Source organism: Canis aureus, chromosome 6 (genome assembly GCF_053574225.1).
Source record: "Canis aureus isolate CA01 chromosome 6, VMU_Caureus_v.1.0, whole genome shotgun sequence".
Taxonomy (NCBI): Eukaryota; Metazoa; Chordata; class Mammalia; order Carnivora; family Canidae; genus Canis; species Canis aureus.
This window is the reverse complement of record NC_135616.1, coordinates 34,353,655-34,373,570: the sequence shown is the minus strand read 5'-3', so window position 1 is coordinate 34,373,570 and position 19,916 is coordinate 34,353,655. Positions and strand designations below refer to the sequence as shown.

Genomic DNA, 19,916 nt, shown 5'->3' with positions numbered 1-19,916 from the left:
ATAGTGTATGATGGTTTACATTACATATAGATTTGTTCATTAAATGATGCTGACATTTGACATATATATTTAAAATTCACTACTAATCAATTAAGTAATTGAGTCTCAAGGAAATTAAGGGATTAAATCAAGGTCATTGAGTTGCAAAGCCAAGTCTCCTAACTATACCTCTTGCTCTTGAAAAAGCTTTTTTTTTATAAACACTATTGCCTCTTACATACAATTTTATGATCACCTAGAGGTATCTTAAAAATAAAAGCAACATATACAAAAGACACAAAAGAATGACATAAAATGGTAGTAAATTGTCATAAAGATAAAAAACTGAAATGAATTTGGGTTTCTAAAAATACCAAGGGTAATTTTTTTAAAAGCACTCAAATTTCTAAATAGAATAAAGACCACATAAAAGAGAAAGTCTACTGCTTAGCAAGAGATGGTGTCATGTTAATAAATACCAGAATAATTATCATCTTTCAACTTTATCTGTTTCTGTAGTCTCACTCAAGGAAGAAGCTCTTTTAATTAGATAAAGTAAAATAAAGATGTTAACTACTGACTTAAAAATCAAGAAGAGTAAGTTACTTAGTAACATCAGATAATTTCAGTTTTCCAGAACAAATGAGTTAAATTATAATGTACAAAAATAATTCAAAATTGCAATTATAAAAATATGATTAAAGATCCCTAATTAATGATAGAAATTAAAATTGGTATCAGAAAATGATATAGGGGCCAAAATATCCATATACCAAAAATGTACGCAGGACAAATTACTGGATTCTGTAAATACAAACTGTAGAACAACAAGGAACAGATAAATAAAAGTCCTGGCCTAACTTAGGGCTAAATTTCTTAACAGATTCATGTTAGGAAGGTTAGTTAGGAAAGGAGTAGTGATTAGTATGAGTTTTTCTATACCAAACTTGTTTCGTTACTAGTTAAAACAGTTGGATAGAATTTTTTGATTGGTAGATCAGGTAATGCTATAACAGTATGAATTTAAGTTTCTGGACATTTAATAGGGGTGGAAGAAAAAAAATATCACACACATGCACAGGAGAAAGAGAGGGAGGGAGGGAGGGGGAGAGAGAGATGATAAATAATACAGCAAATTGATTAAATGATTAAAAATTAATTTGTTTAAAATTCTGTATAAATTATTTTCCTAGGCCATCTCAGTCAATGTATACAATGAGTTCATGTTCTGTAATTATGAACACTGGGAGTTCTTCCTCAATCATACTCTCAACTTTTATTCAGCAACTTTTTGGAATGCCTGAAAGGTATCTCATACACACATGGAAATAAGCTTTTTTAAAAATATATTTTACAGGGGCACCTGGGTGGCTCAGTGGTTGAACATCTGCCTTCAGCTCAGGTTGTGATCCTGGAGTCCTGGCATCGAGTCCCACATCAGGTTCCCTGGAAGAAGTCTGCTTTTTCCTCTGCTTATGTCTCTACCTCTCTGTGTGTCTCTCATGAATAAATAAAATTTTTAAAATATATATATTTTACAATTATGTCTCTACCTCTCTGTGTGTCTCTCATGAATAAATAAATAAAATTTTTAAAATATATATATTTTACAATTATTAAAAACTAAATTATATAGAGGTGATTTCTCAAAGTGTAAATTAAATGATTTTCAAAAATTGAGGACATTTCTGTAACCAGAAAACAGATGAAGAAATATACTACTAGATCCCAGAAGCATTCTTTATGCCCTCTCACAGTCAATTCCTTCCCCAGAAAAATATCCTGATATTTAACAGCATAAATTAGTGTTGTCAGTTTTAAACCTAATATAAATAGAATAATGCAGATATACTCTTCTTTGTTTGTCTTTTAGTCAGTGTTATGTTTGGGATATTCAGACATGTTGCTTCTATGGCAATAGCATATTTGTTCTATCATATAGTATCCTTTCATATGATTATGGCACAACTTATGTATCCATATTACTTCTGATGGATATTTGAGTTTTCTTTAGTTTTTGGATTATTACAAACTGCCCTACTATGAAAATGTTTGCACAATCACTGCTTATACTAGATGAAATATATAACTTCAACAATCTGATATCAAATAAGAAAATTGGATTCATAGTTTAAAATTTAAAATAATTTTTAAAAAAACACTCAAACTCTACTGAACAATGAGTCAACAAAGAAATCAAAGAAGGAATTTAAAAATAAAACATGGAGATGAATGCAAATGAGAACATAATGGTCCAAACTTTGGGGGACATAGCAAAAGAAGTTCTAATAGGAAAATTTATATCAATATATAAATTAGAAATAAGAAATATCTCAAATAAATATTCTAACTTTATACCTAAAGGAACTAGACAAAAGAACAAAGTCCAAGGTAAGTAGGAGGAAGGAAATAAATAATAAGTAATGATACTATTAAATGAAATAGAGATAATAAAAACAACAGAAAAGATCAGTGAAACCAAGAGCTAGTTCTTTGAAAAAGTAAACAAAATTAATAAAATTTTAGCTTGACTCATCAGGAAAAAAGGAGGAATCAAAACCAGAAATAAAAGAGAAAAATTTAACTTATAAAACAGAAATATATAGGATTATAAAACACTATTATGAAAAATTAAATGCCAACAAATTGGAAAAACTAGAAGTAATGGATGATACCCTAGAAACATACCATCCTCTAAAATGGAATCAGAAATAGAACATCTGAACAGACTAATTACTAACAAAATTGAATTAGTAGTGAAAGAACTTCCAATAAACAAAAGTCCAGAACCAGATGGTTTCATAGATGAATTCTACCAAACATTTTAAGAAGACTCAATACCTATTCTTCTCAAACTATAAAAGAAGCAGCAGCAGCAAAGCTTCCCAATATATTCTAAGAGGCTAGTATTACTCTGATATCAAAACCAGATAATGGCACCACAGAAAAAGAAACTACAGATCAATTTCTCTGATCGGTATAAAAATCCTCAACAAATTATTAGGATACCAAATCCAACAATACATTAAAACGATTATTCCATGAGCCAGTGGGACTTACCCAGAGATGGAAGGATGATTTAATATTTGAAAATCAATCCATGTGATACACCACATTAAAAGAGGGAAGGATAAAAATTATATGATCATCTCAGTAGATGCAGAAAAAGCATCTGACAAAATTAAAAATTTGTTCATGATAAGAACTCCCAACATAGTGGGTTTAGCAGGAATATACTTCAATATAATAAAGGACATACATGAAAAACCCACAACTAACATCATATTCAGTGGTGAAAAGCTGAAAGCTTTTTTTCTAAAATCAGGAACAAAACAAGGATGTCTAATCTCACCACTTGTATTCAACACAGTACTAGAAGTTCTAGCTACAGCAATTAGAAAAGAAAAAGAAATAAAAGTCATCCATATTGGTAAGGAAAAAACAAAACTGTTGATATTCATAGATATATACTATACATATAAAAACCCAAAGATGCCACAAAAATACTAGAAATAATTCAGTACAGTTGGAAGATACAGAATTAACACAGAGTTTGATTGTGTTTCCATACAGTAATAAGTAGCAGAAAGAGAAATTAAGAAAAACAATCCTATTTACAATTGCACCAAAAAGGAAGTAGAGTGTTTTATGCTAAGTGAAATAAATCAGTCAGCTAAAGCCAAGTGTCATATGATTTCACTCATATGTGGAATTAAGAAACAAAATACATGAATATAGGGGAAGGGAAGGAAAAATAAGTTAAAAACAGAGGGAGGTATATCATAAGAGACTCTTAACTATAGAGAAAAACAGGCTTGCTGGATGGGACATAGACTAAAATAATAGGTGATGAGCATTAAGGAGAGCATTTGTTGGGATGAACACTGGGTGATAAATTTAAGTGATGAACCACTAAATTCTACTCATGAAACCAATATCATACTATATACCAACTAACTTGAATTTAAATAAAAAGAAAAAGAAGAGAAAAGCAATACCATTTATAATTGCACCAAAAAGAATAAAATATCTAGGAATAAACTTAACCAAGGAGACTAAAGACCTAAATGGTAAAAACTATGAAACACTGATGAAAGAAATTGAAGATGATACAAATGGAAAGATATTCTATGCTTATGGATTGGATGAATTTACATATATATATATATGTATATTATGTATATTACATATATATATATACATATATATATAAATTCATCCAATCCTTTATATATTCTAAATCTCTATATGACCCAAAACAGTCTATATGTTCCATGTAATCCTTATTAACATGCCAGCATCATTTTTCACAGAACTAGAACAAATCATAAAATCATAAAATTTGTATCGAACCACAGAAGACCCTGAATAGTCAAAGCAATCTTAAAGAAGAACAAAACCGGCACTATCACAATTCCAGATTTCAAGTTATACTACAAAGCTGTAGTAGCCAAACAGTATAGTACTGATCAAAAATAGACAGATAAATAGAACAGGATAAAGAGCCCAGCAATAAACCCATGAATATATAGTCAATTAATCTATAATAAAGAAGGCAAGAATGTACAATAGGGAAACCACTGTATTTTCAGTAAATTGTTCTGGGAAAATTGGCAGCTACATGCAAAAGAATGAAACTGGACCACTTTCTTACACCATACACTAAATAAACTCAAAATGGATTTAAGACCTAAATGTGAGATCTGAAATAATAAAACTCATAGAAGAAAACATAGGCAGTATTTTTTTTACTTCAACATTAGTAACATTTTTTCTAGATATATCTCCTCAGACAAGGGAAACAAAAGCAAAAATAATTTGTTGTGACTATAGTAAAATAGTAAATAGTAAAATTTGCACAGCAAAGAAAACCATCAGAAAAACTGAAAAGGCGGGATCCCTGGTGGCGCAGCGGTTTGGCGCCTGCCTTTGGCCCAGGGCGTGATCCTGGAGACCCGGGATCGAATCCCACATCGGGCTCCCGGCGCATGGAGCCTGCTTCTCCCTCTGCCTGTGTCTCTGCCTCTCTCTCTCTCTCTGTAACTATCATAAATAAATAAAAATTAAAAAAAAAAACTGAAAAGGCAACCTGAATAGAAGAAGATAGTTTCAAACAATATATCCAAAGTTTGGTTATTACCCAAAATATATGAAGAACGCGTACAACTCAGCATCCCTAAACCACAACTAATCCAAAGAAAAAATGGGCAGAGGACCTATAAGAGCATTGTTTTTCTAAAGATAGCATACAGATGACCAATATACATGTGAAACATATTCATTAGAGAAATGCAAATCAAGACCACAGTGATATTTTACCTGACACCGGTCAAATAACTAGAATAAAAAAGACAAGGAGTAACAATTATTGGTGTGGACGTGGAGAAAAAGGAACCCTCATGCAGCGTAGGTGGAGGCATAAATTTGTACAGCCATTGTGGAAAATAGTATGGAGGTACACCTGAAATTAATATTACACTGTATGTTAGCCAACTATAATTTAAATAAAAACTTTAAAAAATTAAAAATTGAAATAGCACACGATCTAGTAATTCCACTATTGGGTATTTACCCATAGAAAATGAAAACACTAATTTGAGAATATGTATGTTCCTCTATGCTTATTGTAGCATTATTTACAACAGCCAAGATATGGAAACAATCCAAGTGTCCATTGACAGATAAATGAGTAAAGATGGAAGGCATATATATTTATCTATATTTATAAATTAATATTCCTGTGGGTGTATATTTTTTTTTCTCAGCTAAAAAAGAATGAGATCTTGCCACTTAATGACAACATGGATGGACCTAGAAGATATTATGCTAAGTAAAATAAATCAGAGAAAGACAAATAACATGATTTCACTTATGTGGAATCTAAAAAGGTAAAGACAAACAAAATGCAAAAACAGAGTCATAAAGTCAGAGGACAAACTGGTGGCTATCAGAGGAGAAGAGGGTGAGGGGATGGGGGAATGAATGGGTTCAGGGGAGCGGGAGATACTGGCTTCTAGATATGAAATGAATAAGTCATAGGGTAAAGGCACAGCATAGGGAATATAATAGCATCATAAGATGACAGATGGTCGCTGCATTCATGGTGAGCATAGGGATAACACATAAACTTGAGTCACTGTATTGTACACCTGAACTAATGTAACATTGTATGTCAGCTATACTTCAATTTAAAGAGAAAGAGAGAAAGGATCAGCAGGAAGAGGAAGAAGGATAGGAAGAAGGCAAAGAAATAAAAAAAGAACATTCAAGGTCCAGATGGCTTTCTTGGTAAATTGGACTAGATATTTAAAGATGGAACAATGTTAATTCCACATAAACTTTCACAAATTAGAAGAGGAGGGAATACATGCCAACTCATCTTAGGAGGAAAGTATTCCATTGTTATCAAAACTATAAAAATATATAAGAAATTTAGGGGCACCTGGGTGGCAGAGTTGGTTGAGTATCTGCCTTTGGCTCAGGTCATAATCCCAGGGTCCTGGGATCGAGTCCTGTATCAAGCTCCCTGCTCGGTGGGAGCCTGCTACTCCCTCTGCATGTGCTCTTGTTCTCTCGCTTGCTCTCTCAAATAAATAATAAATAAAATCTTTAAAAAAAAGAAAAATTTAAACTAGAATTCAATATTCCTCGAGAACACAGATTCTCACAACTTCAACTTGATATTATATAAATTATTTAATACATAAAAATATATGACTCAGTGCGATTTTATCTAGGAATGTAAGGTTGAACCAATATTTTTAAAATAATTCAATGTATCAGTAAACTAAAGAAGACATGATTATTTCAATAGATGCAGAATAAAACTTTTGACAAAATTCAACATCTATTCATCATTAAAACTCTCAGAATACTAGGAATTGAAAAATTCCGAAGTGAATAGAAGTCATCCATCAAAAACTTACAGCTAACTTCAAACTTGATGAGGGGGGCCTGAGTTCCATCTAAGTCTGGTAAAAGGCAAGGCATTTTACCCTCACCACAACTATTGAGAATTGCACAAGAAACCTTAGCCAATGGAATAAAGCAAACAATAAAAGGCGTACATATTTAAAGAGAAAAAATAAAATTATATGTACAGATTAATAAGTGTAAAAATGAGTAAAGAAAAACTCATTTAAAATGGAGTCAGAAAGCCTTGAAGGGGGACGCTCTCACCCATTACCATACACCTCCACTTGCAACCCTAGTAGGAAGAAGTATACCTTGCCCCTCTAACAGGAAGAAGCTTTCTTTTCTGAACTCCGATAGAAAGAAGGAAGATTATGTCCTTACCCAGCAACAACCCAAGCAATGAGAACTGCCACAGTTCACCCAATGAGAAGCTGCCTGTCATCACCTAGAGCCTCTTTCAATGAACTTTCATTCATCACCTCTTTCAATGAACTTTCAACTTTCACCTTTTCAACTTTCATCACCTCTTTCAGTGAACTTTCCTTCCAAAAAAGCCTCATTCAAAAACTTGCTCCTTTCCTCTACAGAAGCAAGCCCCCTCCTCTTGTGTTCCGGGCTTGTCTGTGATTCACCATAGTTTTCATGTCCTGAATTTCAAAACTTCTATGGTTCCTAAATAAAATCCTTTTGTTAGTAAGCTAACTGGGTATTGTTAAGCTTGATATTACATGGTGTTGTAAATGAAATCCAAAGTCCACAAACCCCTGAGAACCAGCCACCCCTGGAATCCTCAACCCTCTGTGTTCTCCACTTCTGTGCATCATCTTTCAGTTCGGTAAATCTCCTCTCAGATTCAAGCTCCCTTCCTTTGGTTGAACTCTAACTTTATTTATTAATTTTTTTGTTGGAATTCAATTTGCCAACATATAACATATCACCCAGTGCTCACCCCGTCAAGTGCCCCCCTCAGTGCCCGTCACCCAGTCACCCCAACCCCCCCACCCACCTCCTTTTCCACTACCCCTTGTTCATTTCCCAGAGTTAGGAGTCTCTCATGTTCTGTCTCCATCACTGATATTTCCCCACTCATTTTTCTCTCCTTTCCCCTTTAATCCCTTTCACTATTTTTTATATTCTCTAAATGAATGAGACCATATATAATGTTTGTTCTTCTCCAACTGATTTATTTCTCTCAGCATAATACCCTCCAGTTCCATCCACAGCGAAGCAAATGGTATTTGTTGTTTCCGATGGCTGAGTAATATTCCATTGTATACATAGACCACATCTTCTTTATCCACTCATCTTTCGATGGACACCGAGGCTCCTTCCACAGTTTGGCTATTGTGGACATTGCTCCTATAAACATTGGGGTACAGGTGTTCCGGCCTTTCACTGCATCTGTACCTTTGGGGTAAATCCCCAGCAGTGCAATTGCTGGGTCATAGGGCAGGTCTATTTTTAACTCTTTGAGGAACCTCCACACAGTTTTCCAGAGTGGCTGCACCAGTTCACATTCCAACCAGCAGTGCAAGAGGGTTCCCCTTTCTCCACTTCCTCTCCAACATTTGTTGTTTCCTGTCTTGTTAATTTCACCATTCTCACTGGTGTGAGGTGGTATCTCATTGTGGTTTTGATTTGTATTTCCCTGATGGCAAGTGATGCGGAGCATTTGCTCAACTGCTTGTTGGCCATGTCTGTGTCTTCCTCTGAAATTTCTGTTCATGTCTTTTGCCCATTTCATGATTGGATTATTTGTTTCTTGGATGTTGAGTTTAATAAGTTCTTTATGGATCTTGGATACTAGCCCTTCATCTGATAGGTCATTTGCAAATATCTTCTCCCATTCTGTAGGTTGTCTTTTAGTTTAGTTGACTGTTTTTGATATGCAGAAGTTTTTATCTTAAGATAGATCAATATCAACAAGAGAAAAAAACAAGAACCACATGATCCTCTCAATAGATGCATTTCGAGAAAGCATTTGACAAAATGCAGCATCCATTCCTGATCAAAACTCTTCAGAGTGTAGGGATAGAGGGAACATTCCTCAGCATCTTAAAAGCCATCTACGAAAAGCCCACAGCAAATATCATTCTCAATGGGGAAACACTGGAGTCTTTCCCCTAAGATCAGGAACAAGACAGGGATGTCTACTCTCACCACTGCTCTTCAACACAGTACTGGAAGTCCTAGCCTCAGCAATCAGACAACAAGAAAAAGCCATTCAAATTGGCAAAGAAATCAAACTCTCCCTCTTCACAGATGACATGATACTGTACATAGAAAACCCAAAAGACTCCACCCCAAGATTGCTAGAACTCATGCAGCAATTCGGTAGTGTGGCAGGATACAAAATCAATGCCCAGAAATCAGTGGCATTTCTATATACTAACAATGAGACTGAAGAAAGAGAAATTAAGGAATCAATCCCATTTGCAATTGCACCCAAAATCATAAGATACCTAGGAATAAACTTAACCAAAGAGGTAAAGGATCCATACCCTAAAAACAACAGAACACTTCTGAAAGAAATTGAGGAAAACACAAACAGATGGAAAAATACTCCATGCCCATGGATTAGAAGAATTATTGTGAAAATGTCAATGCTACTCAGGGCAACTTAACACATTTAATGCAATCCCTATCAAAATACCATGGACTTTCTTCAGAGAGTTGGAACAAATCATCTTAAGATTTGTGTGGAATGAGAAAAGACCCCGAATAGCCAGAGGAATATTAAAAAAGAAAACCATAGCTGGGGGCATCACAATGCCAGATTTCAGGTTCTACTACAAAGCTGTAATCATCAAGACAGTGTGGTATTGGCACAAAAACAGACACAAAGATCAATGGAACAGAATTGAGAACCCAGAAATGGGCCCTCAAGTCTATGGTCAACTAATATTTGACAAAGCAGGAAAGACTCCTCACTGGAAAAAGGACAGTCTCTTTAGTAAATGGTGCTGGGAAAATTGGATAGCCACATGCAGAAGAATGAAACTAGACCATTCTTTTACACCATACACAAAGATACACTCAAAATGGGTGAAAGATCTAAATGTGAGACAAGATTCCATCAAAATCCCAGAGGAGAACACAGGCAACACCCTTTTTGAACTTGGCCACAGCAACTTCTTGCAAGATGCATCTATGAAGACAAGGGGAACAAAAGCAAAAAATGAATTATTGGGATCTGTTTTTATCTTTTGTGAAGGCATCATCCTTTGGCAAGAAGTCGTTTGTTTTTCTGAGCTGTAACTGAGTTTATAGAATCTTAATCCTCTAAATTCTCTCAGGAGTGCCCTCCTTCCAGAATTCTGGTTAGTTTTGTTTTTAAAAACTGTGTTCCCTCCTCATGCATATTTTTAACTAAGTAGACCAACTCAATAAAAAATAATTTAGAATTCCAATTGTCATTATGGGGAATTTTAACCTCACTTGCCCTTCTCAGAACTATATTAGAAAGCTGCGGCTCTAAAATTTGTTTAATTCTAAAACTACCTCTTTACAAAAATGCCATTTCTAAATTAACCGAAGTAAACAATTGAAAGAAAATTATAAAGCTGCTAAGCCCCCTTTCTTCTCTCCTCTATGCTCTTTGTCTCAGATGCTATCTTGCTAATTTTTTCTGTCTGCTTTGTCTTCACTTCTCCAGATGTGTGGCAACCATCTAGTGCCAATGCTTCACCCAGGCACCATCTTCCTCTTTGTCTTCTGTGCTGATCCAATTCCTCTATACCCTCTGCTTCCTCATTTTAACTTTCACTAAACTCCCCCTTTCCCTGAATTTCTCCCTACTTTCTCCTCCTGTGTACCTCTTAAAATCTGCCACTTTAAAGTCTGCCCCTTTGAGGATCCAAATATTAATCCCCTAATTTCTTATATATCCTGGACTAAAGCTGAACAAGGAGCCATAGATAACTATTTCCCCCAAATAATCAAAGATTCCTACAGATTTGCTGAGAAATTTAATATAGTCATTAACCTTTCTCTGACAGATCAGCTACAGCTAGTTCACATACTTATCAGTGAAGATCATCAAAGGCAGCACTGAATGCAGACTGCCAGTTGGGATAATCCTGAAAAATCTCTAGAGCTACGTTTAGACCCAGATAGGCTCCATGGCATTCTCCACTTCCCCAAACCCAAACTAAGTGTCAATTACAAGCTTTTCTCAGGCTAGCAGCTACTGCTGAAATTGGATTCCAAATGTCTCTTATGGCCCAACCCCTATATATTTACTTAAAACACAAGAAACCTGACTTTATATTTGGGAAGACCAGGATAATTTTAGCCTTTGTGGCCTTTTTTTAAAAAAATATTTTATTTATTTATTCATGAGAGACACACACACACAGAGAGAGAGAGAGAGAGAGAGAGAGAGGCAGAGACACAGGCAGAGGGAGAAGCAGGCTCCATGCAGGGAGCCCAACGTGGGACTCGATCCCGGGTCTCTGGGATCACGCCCTGGGCTAAAGGCAGAGCTAAACCACTGAGCCACCCGGCTGCCCACCGTTTGTGGCCTTAAATGAATATTAAGAAAACCCTCTGCCCTTGGAAATCCCAATGATCAACTTCCCATTTTCCTTTTTGTATGTGAAAAAGAAGGAAATGCCCCTGAAGTACTCATCCAAAAACATCAGGACTATCATTAATCCATAGGGTATTATAGCCAATACCCAGACCCTGTGGCAAAAGGATACCTTTTCCCCCTTGCTTTAGAGCCCTTCTTTCCACTGTCAATTGGTTAAGGTCACCAATAAATGAGTCATGGAGTCTTCTTTAACCATCTTTGTCTCCTGTGCAGAAGTTTTACTGAATTCTTTCATACTCAACACCTTTTAGCCAGCCACCTTACCTTCTATATGAGCTCCTCCAGCTAACTGCCCCTCATATAACTCTTTTTCACTGTGATAACATTAACCCTGTCACCTTCTTCCCTACTTTGTGGATGATACTCCTTATACCTGTTGGCTTGGACAGATCACCTTTTGACTGACTCCTCATGATGACATACAGGAAACTTATTTGGATAACACTACCTTATCATGGCTTATTAATGGTTCTTATTTAAGGAGTGAAATTTGCAGATATTATGCTGGGTATGCTTTGTAACTTCTTATGACATTGTTGAGGTTGCACCTTTGCCTTTTGTTACCTCATCCCAACAGGCTTGTATATGCTCTCACTCAGGCTTGTACTCCAGCTAAGAACAAAACCATAAATGTTTATACTGAGAGTAAGACTTTGAAGTAACTTATGATTTTGGATTGCTCTGTAAATAGCAAGACTTCCTTATTTCCAGTGAAAAAGAAATGAAAACAAAACGAAAAATGGCTCTTATGTCCAAAATCTGTTAGATGCCATATATCCTATCAGCCACTTTAGCTGTTACTAAGGTCCCTGGATATTCCAAGCTTGACTCCATAAAGACTCAAGGTATCCAAACTTAGTGATATTTTTGCCAAGAATGATGCTTTGAAAGGAACCAAGACCAAATCTCTGTCATGGTCCAAAGGGATGTTCCCCCAAATGATAATCTAGAAAACCTGACTAGAGATGCCCAACAATTGGCCCCAGAAAAGGAAAAACAACATTAAAAATCTAATAGTTGTCAGTTTGATATAAAGAAAGTACTCTGGTTTGGGCCAAATAACAATCTAGCCCTGCCAGATATTTTGAAATTTCCATTAATGATTACTATAAATGCATTGAATCACTGGTCTACTCATAAAATAATCTTTGTGAATGAATATTGGTAGAGAAATATCAATATGACCACAAAAAGTGTCTACTTTCTTGCTGCATCTACCCAAAACAAAATACAGGAAAACTTGTCTGTTCTGCTCCAAGTCACGTTGAATTGCCTGATGGACCACTTGAGTTTGAGAAATGGATTCCATACATCTACTTTCAGCTCATGGATATAAATATGTTTTGGGGATGGTTTTCAGGTTTCCCCTCAGTGGATTGAAGCTTTCCTTAGTAGGAAGGTACTGCTTCTTCTGTAGAAAAAATCCAGTAGAAAAAATTATCCCTTAAACTTAATGGTGACTGGGAAATTCACTGCTCCACGAGTTGAAGCAGACAACAGCTGGAGAAGACAGATTTCCCAGGATGACTGGACAAGATATATATGACTTTTTCTTGCTGCTGATTTTTACCTTATTTTCTCCTTCTTTTTCTTGGAAAGACAATGTTCTTATCCACATTTTACAATTTATTGCAAGCAAAGGAAGCATTTCTGACTGCTGGGGCTACCATCAGAAACTCTGATCTATTTACAATGTTGGAGACCTCTTGGTTTTACCTGTAACCAATTTCTCCTTAATCCTAAATGTCACTGTTGATTATACCTGTAAGTTGATGGATGTAACCTATTGCATTAGGATATGATGGCCAGATGTCCCTCTACCATGTTATAACCTTTCCTCAATCATAACCATATCAAATCAGCTAAATATTTCCAACTTTGCTAATCATACAATTTTTGCTCCTGTGGTTTCCCCCCTTCTCTAAGTGTAATCTGTCTCCCTGCACTCAAGGACAATACAAAAAGGATAACACCTCTCTGTAAGACTTTTGCAAAAAACTCCTTTAGAATAAGAGGGTCTCTCACAGAATGTCACCCCAACTCCTCTGATCTCTGGCTTGAAAGGGTCAATTGGGAAATTCCAGTTAACCAATCTATCAATAACCAGACCTTAGCTGGCATCCTCTGCTGTCCATCTAGTTTCATTTTCATCTGCAGCAGACAACATTTCCCATGGGCATATAAATGTTAAAATAGCTGATGAATTGGAGGTTAATGTTTATTGGGAAATTTAACTGTCACTGTTAACATCCATAACAAATCAGAAGCCTCCCATTGGTTCATACCGTTAAACTTCCACATCCACCTTAAATAGGAACTTACAGAGGTGTCCATGACTTCAGGTTTGCCTCCATAGAAACTTTCTCTCTTGGGTTGGTGTGAATGCCAATAAATGTATGGTCAGAAATTTATCTCAACATTAGGAAAGCTAGATGATTTCACAGTCAATCCAACAACAATCACTTGACTCACTAATTACAGTAGTTTTGAACAATTGCATGGCCCTTGATTACCTACTTGCTGAATAAGGAGGAATTTGTGCAATAGACAATGCCACCTTTTGCACATAGATAAATTCCTCTAGTGAAGTAGAAACCCAATTACATAAGATTAGGGAACAAGCACATTGGCTACAACAAATTTAACAATCCATGGTCCTTTGATGTCTTTAGCTGGTTACTTTCAGGTGTAGGCTCTAGTTGAGAACCATTGTACAAGCAGTATTTTCATATTGCTTTTGATTCTGTTTTGCATAATGATTTTTAAGTGTTGTAGCTATTGCCTGTCAAATCTCTGCATAAATGATATGCCTAATAGGGTGATGCTAACTCATTGCTTCAAAATCTCCAATGTTTACAACTCTGATAGATATGGACTATAGGTGGGAAGCACCTGAGAAGTCTCCCTCCTATATTTCCTTGTTACTCAAATGGCCTCCAATCTGCACATTTTCCCTTTGACCTGGGACACAACAACCAGGAAAAGTCCTTCCTAGCATCAAGGGATGAAACCACTAAATGTAGAAAACTTGGCTTTTGATCAGTGGTACTTTTGAGTAAGACCTTGATCAAAAAGGGGAAATGTGAAAATGAATAAAAGAAACCTCATTTAAGATGGATTCAGGCATTAAGGAGGGCCCTTACTGTAATAAGCCCTGAGTGTTACATGCAACAGATGAATGAATCACTAAACTCTGCTTCTTAAACGAATAAATAAATAAATAAGATTATAGTATTGGTTGCACCACCCTGTGAAGACGATAAAGTTTAATTGTATACCTTTTTAAATTGTATACCTTAAATGGGTGAACTGTGTGAAACATATGTTATATATCAATAAAGCTGTTTAAAAATAAAAATAAAGTGGAATCAGAAAGCTCTGAAGGGCTCTGAAAGCTCTGAAGAGCTCTTACACACAACCACTCACTGCCATATGCAGCAGTAGGAAGAAGTGTATCATGCATTTCTCAACAGAAAGAAGTTTAATTTGAGAGATATGGTTTTTTCACCCCAGCAGGAAGGTTTTTTTTTTTTTCCCTTGCCCAGTGACAACACAATAAGAACCACTGAAACTCAGACAATGAGAAGTTACCACAGCTCTGAACTCTTGCTCCCCTCCAAAGGACTTCCATTTCCAACGGTCACTCCAAATTTTCCCCTTCCCTCTCTTACACCATAGTTTGCATATCCCAAATTGCAATTCCTTTGCTATTCCCAAGTAAAGTCATTTTGCTGGTAAGCTAATTAGCTATCTTCTTTTGAAAGTTGACAGAAACTTTGAAGGTTGTGGAATACAAGGTAAATACACAAAAATCAACGTTGTTTTCATATATTAGTTTGAATGATTGGAAATTGAAATTAAATAATCAGCAGCACTTATAAAAACATAACAATACTTGAAATGCTTGGGTAAAAATATAATAAAATGTGTTCAAGTTCTCTATATTGAAAACTATAGAACAATGAGAAAACAAAGAAGGTAAAAATAAATGGAAAGATACACCCTGTTTGTATATTGGAAGACTCAGTATTATTAATTGTCCCAGTTTTTCTATAGATTCAATACAATTCTAATAAAAATCTCAGCATTTTTTATAGATGTCAATAAACTAGTTCTAAAATTTACATGGGGAAATAGAACTATAAAATAGCCAAAACAATTCTAAAGAAGCAAAATGTTGGAGAAGTCACAGTCGCAAATTTCAAGATTACTATAAATTTATAATAATCAAGATGGTATGAGATTGCTGAAAGCTTAGAAACATAGAATAGAGAATTGCAGAAGTAGACCCATACAAATATATTTAATTTTTGATAAAGAAGAGGAAATGCAATATAGAAATAATCTCTTTTCAATAAATGGTGCTAAAACAATTGCATATCTGTATGTAAAAACAAAACATCTTCATAAAAATAACTAAGAAGATCTGAAGTAAGATTTTTTTTGTTTTTAATTCCAGTATAGTTAACAGTGTTATATTAGTGTCAGGTGTACAACAAAGTGATTCAATTCTATACATTACTCAATGTTCATCATGATAAGTGCATTCTTTAATCCTATCACCTATTTCACCCACCCACCCCCATCTCCCCTCAGGTAACCATCAGTTTGTTCTCTATAGTTAAGAGTCTGTTTCATGGTTTGTCTCTCTCCTTTCCCTTTATATTCATTTGTTTTGTTTCTTAAATTCCACATATGAGTGAAATCATAGGACATATTTCTTTTCTGATTTAGTATTATACTCTCTAGCTCCATCCATGTTGTGCAAATGGCAAGATTTCATTCTTTTTGATGGGTGAATAATATTCATATACACAGATTTTCTTTATTTATTCATCTGTCAATGGACACTTGATCTGCTTCCATAATTTGGCTGTTGTTAATGCTGCTATAAACATAGGGGTGCATTTACCCCTTGGAATTGGTGTTTTTGTATTCTTTGTAAATAGTAGTGTGATTCCTGAATTATAGAGTAGTTCTATTTTTAATTTTTTGAGGAATTCCCATACTGTGTTCCACAGTAGCTGCACCAGTTTGCATTTCTACCAGCAGTGTACAAGGGTTACTTAATTTAAAAACCATAAGACTTCTAGAAGAAAATATAAGAGATCTGTATGACTTTGAGCTTGGTAATGAATTTTTAAATAGGACATCAAAACACAACTGTTAAAGTAAAAATAATAATTATAGATTAAACTTTTTCAAAATTAAAAGGTTTTGATCTGCAAAACACACTGTTAAGAGAATAACAAACAAACTGCATGCTGGGCAAAATATTAAGAATTTCTCTCTAGAATACACAAGGAATAACCAAATTTCTATAACAAAATTTTAAAAAGGAGGAAGATCTGAGCAGATACTTCAAGAAATATATATGGTTGGGAAAGAAACATAAAAAGATGCTCAGTATTTAGTCATTAGGCAAATTCAAATTAATACTACAATGCTACAATTTTTTTTTTTTTTTTTTTTTTTTTTTACTCCAGACCATTCACAGAGTTTTATTCAGGGCAACTTCCTGACAGGGAGCATTGGGCAGACAGACAATCCAGGTGGTACCCAGCCATTCTCTGCCCCATCCAGACCTTAATCCCCAGCTTTTATGGAGCAGGGGGTATAGTGGTCTGTGCACCAGTCAGCTCTACCAGTTACCAAAAGTGAAGCCTTTTGTGTGCCACCTTAGGAAGATCAAAACAAGCCTTCCCTCATTCTGATCAGGACACACGTTAACCCCCATGGGGCCCGGAACACATAACCCTCAGGGAAGTCATCTCATTGGCATAAACAAGATGGAGGGCTAAAGATGGAGTCCGCGTTGTCAGCCCTCCTAGACAATGAGAAACCACTATGTATCTGTTAAAGTAAAAACTAACAAAAACTGACAATACCAAATGATAAAGATACAGAGCAACAGGAACTCTTTTTTTCATTGCTAGTGCCAATATGAAGTGGTGGAACATTTTGGAAAACCTTTTGGTAGTTTCTTACAAAGTTAAACATACACTTACATAGGACTCAGCAGTACTATCCATAGGTGTTTACCCAAGGAAATCAAATAATTGTGTTCACATAAAAACTTGTATGTAAATGTCAAAAGCACCTTAATTTATAAATTCCCCAAACTAGAACCTGCCAAGATGTTCTTCAAACGTGAGCGGATAAACTGTGACATATCCATAGTATAGAATACTATTTAACAACAAGCAATTATGGATTTTAAACACACTTTACTAACTAAAAAAGACTCAAAAGCATACATTTTATATGATTCCACCCATATGATAATCTAAAAAAGGGGGAAATTATTGAGATAGAAAACAAATGAGTGGCAAAATGTTGAGAAAAGGTGACTACAAAGAGGCCACACAGGAAATGGTTTTAGCAATAAAAATAGGCCATATGTTAATATGATTTGAACACTTGATTCTATATGTTTATGAAACCCACATATCTTCTATACCACATAGACCAAACTTTACTGTTAGGCAACAGTAATCCCTAGAATGCTATAGAAATTCCAGAATGGATATGCACACTGTGATAAAAACCATCTGTTATCAATGGATGACATAGTCTAACTGAAAGTGTAAATAAAAAGGGAGCTAACCGACACATGAAAAATTGTTCAGTAGCACTCAGCATCAGGGAAATACAAATCAAAACCGCAATGAGATACCACCTCACATCAGTCAGAATGGCTAAAATTAACAATTCAAGAAACAACAGATGTTGGCAAGGATGCAGGGGAAATGGAAACCCTTTTACACTGCTGGTGGGAATGCAAACTGGGGCAGCCACTCTGGAGAACAGTTTGGAAGTTCCTAAAAAAGGTAAAACTAGGACTATCCAATGGTCCAGAAATTGCACTACTAGGTATTTACCCAAAGGATGCAAAAATACAGATTTGAAGGGGCATATGCCCCTCAATGTTTATAAGCAGCATCATCAACAATAACCAAACTGTAGAGAGCCCAAATGTCCATCCACTGATGTATATATGTATATATATTGTGTATATATATATATATATACACACCATTTCTTATTTATCTTTTAATATCTATATTTATATATATGATGGAATATTACTCAGCCATCAAAAGGAATTAAATCTTGCCTTTTGCAATGATGCGGATGGAACTATAGGATATTATGCTAAGTGAAGTAAGTCAGAGAAAGATACCATATTATTTCACCCATGTGGAACTTAAGAAGCAAAACATATGAACATAGGGGAAGGAAAGGAAAAATAAAATAAAACAGAGGGAGGCAAGCCAGAAGAGACTCTTAACTATAGTAAACAAACTGAGGGTTACTGGAGGGGAGGTTGGAGGGGGGATGGGGTAGTCAGGTGATGGGCATTAAGAGAATACTTGATGCAATGAACACTGGGTGTTATAGGCATCTGATGAATTCCACTCCTGAAACTAATAATACACTATGTTAACAAAATTGAATTTAAATTAAAAGTTAAAAAAAGAACTATATGAACAAACAGAAAATAAAAGGAGCTAATGTTTTACTGGAAACTGGCTAGAGACCAAAACAATTGTACATATGAACATTATATCCTATTGGTAAATGTGTTCTCACTAGGGTACAGATTAAAATTTCTAAAACTACATATATACTAGTGTTGAATAATTACAAGTAATGAGAGTCAGGGTTCTGTCAGAGAAAGAAGTTACAAATAAGCAAGGGGTAAAAAAAGCAGAATGAAGCCTGAAGTGGTGGAATGGAATCAGAAATATCAGCATAAATGCATGACCACAGTTACCTAGATATACACACACCTGCAAACACACACAGATACATACATCCAGGAAGCTGAATAAAGAGTATAGGGACACTGTACTATCTCTGCAATTCTATCTCTGTAATTCTTTTGTCAATCTAAGTCTGACAAAGGGAAAATTAAAAGAGATAACAATTGCAAATGACTTCAACAAGAAAAAAAAATACACTCCAATATCATTTTCCTTGGGAGAGTTTTTGGCAATACGTGCTTGTTTCTCTTTTGGTGTGCCCTTGAATCTTCAGGGTGCCAGCTCTACACTCGGGTCTGTGACACAGTGCATATGTTTGAGTGGCAGAGATATGTGTTAGAATGTCCTCTCTTAAAGTCTGTGTTCAAACTTACTGGGTCCCTACAGGGGCACTGCTTGTGGCAGAGTCTTATGATCTTTTATGAACATAGCTTCTGCTATGATCCTTCTTGCCATAAGAACACAAAGTCACTCAGACTGAGAAGAGGAACAGATGCCATGTGCTCCCTGCCATTCTCTTTATCGTTCTCTCTCTCTTCCAAAGGAGTCCATGCACTCAGCCCCTTTCATCTCCAGCCAGCAGAGGAAAAGTCTCCATTTGCTTAAACTGTAAATAAGTCCCCAGAAGATGCCATAAGTTCCTGAACCATCTAGACTATTAT

General features: G+C 35.4%; 1 long non-coding RNA gene across 2 annotated transcripts in view; it reads left to right on the top strand.

The window, feature by feature from the left end:
- The window catches only part of LOC144315694 (uncharacterized), a 56,840-nt gene that overhangs the window by 17,887 nt on the left and 19,037 nt on the right, over positions 1-19,916 (top strand). The window contains exon 3 of one of the 2 annotated variants that reach the window (XR_013381493.1): positions 1,337-1,475. The exons of the other annotated variant lie outside the window; for it this stretch is intronic. This is a non-coding gene — a long non-coding RNA (uncharacterized LOC144315694). Of the gene's footprint in view, positions 1-1,336; positions 1,476-19,916 lie in introns of those variants that run through there. 2 annotated transcript variants of the gene reach the window in all.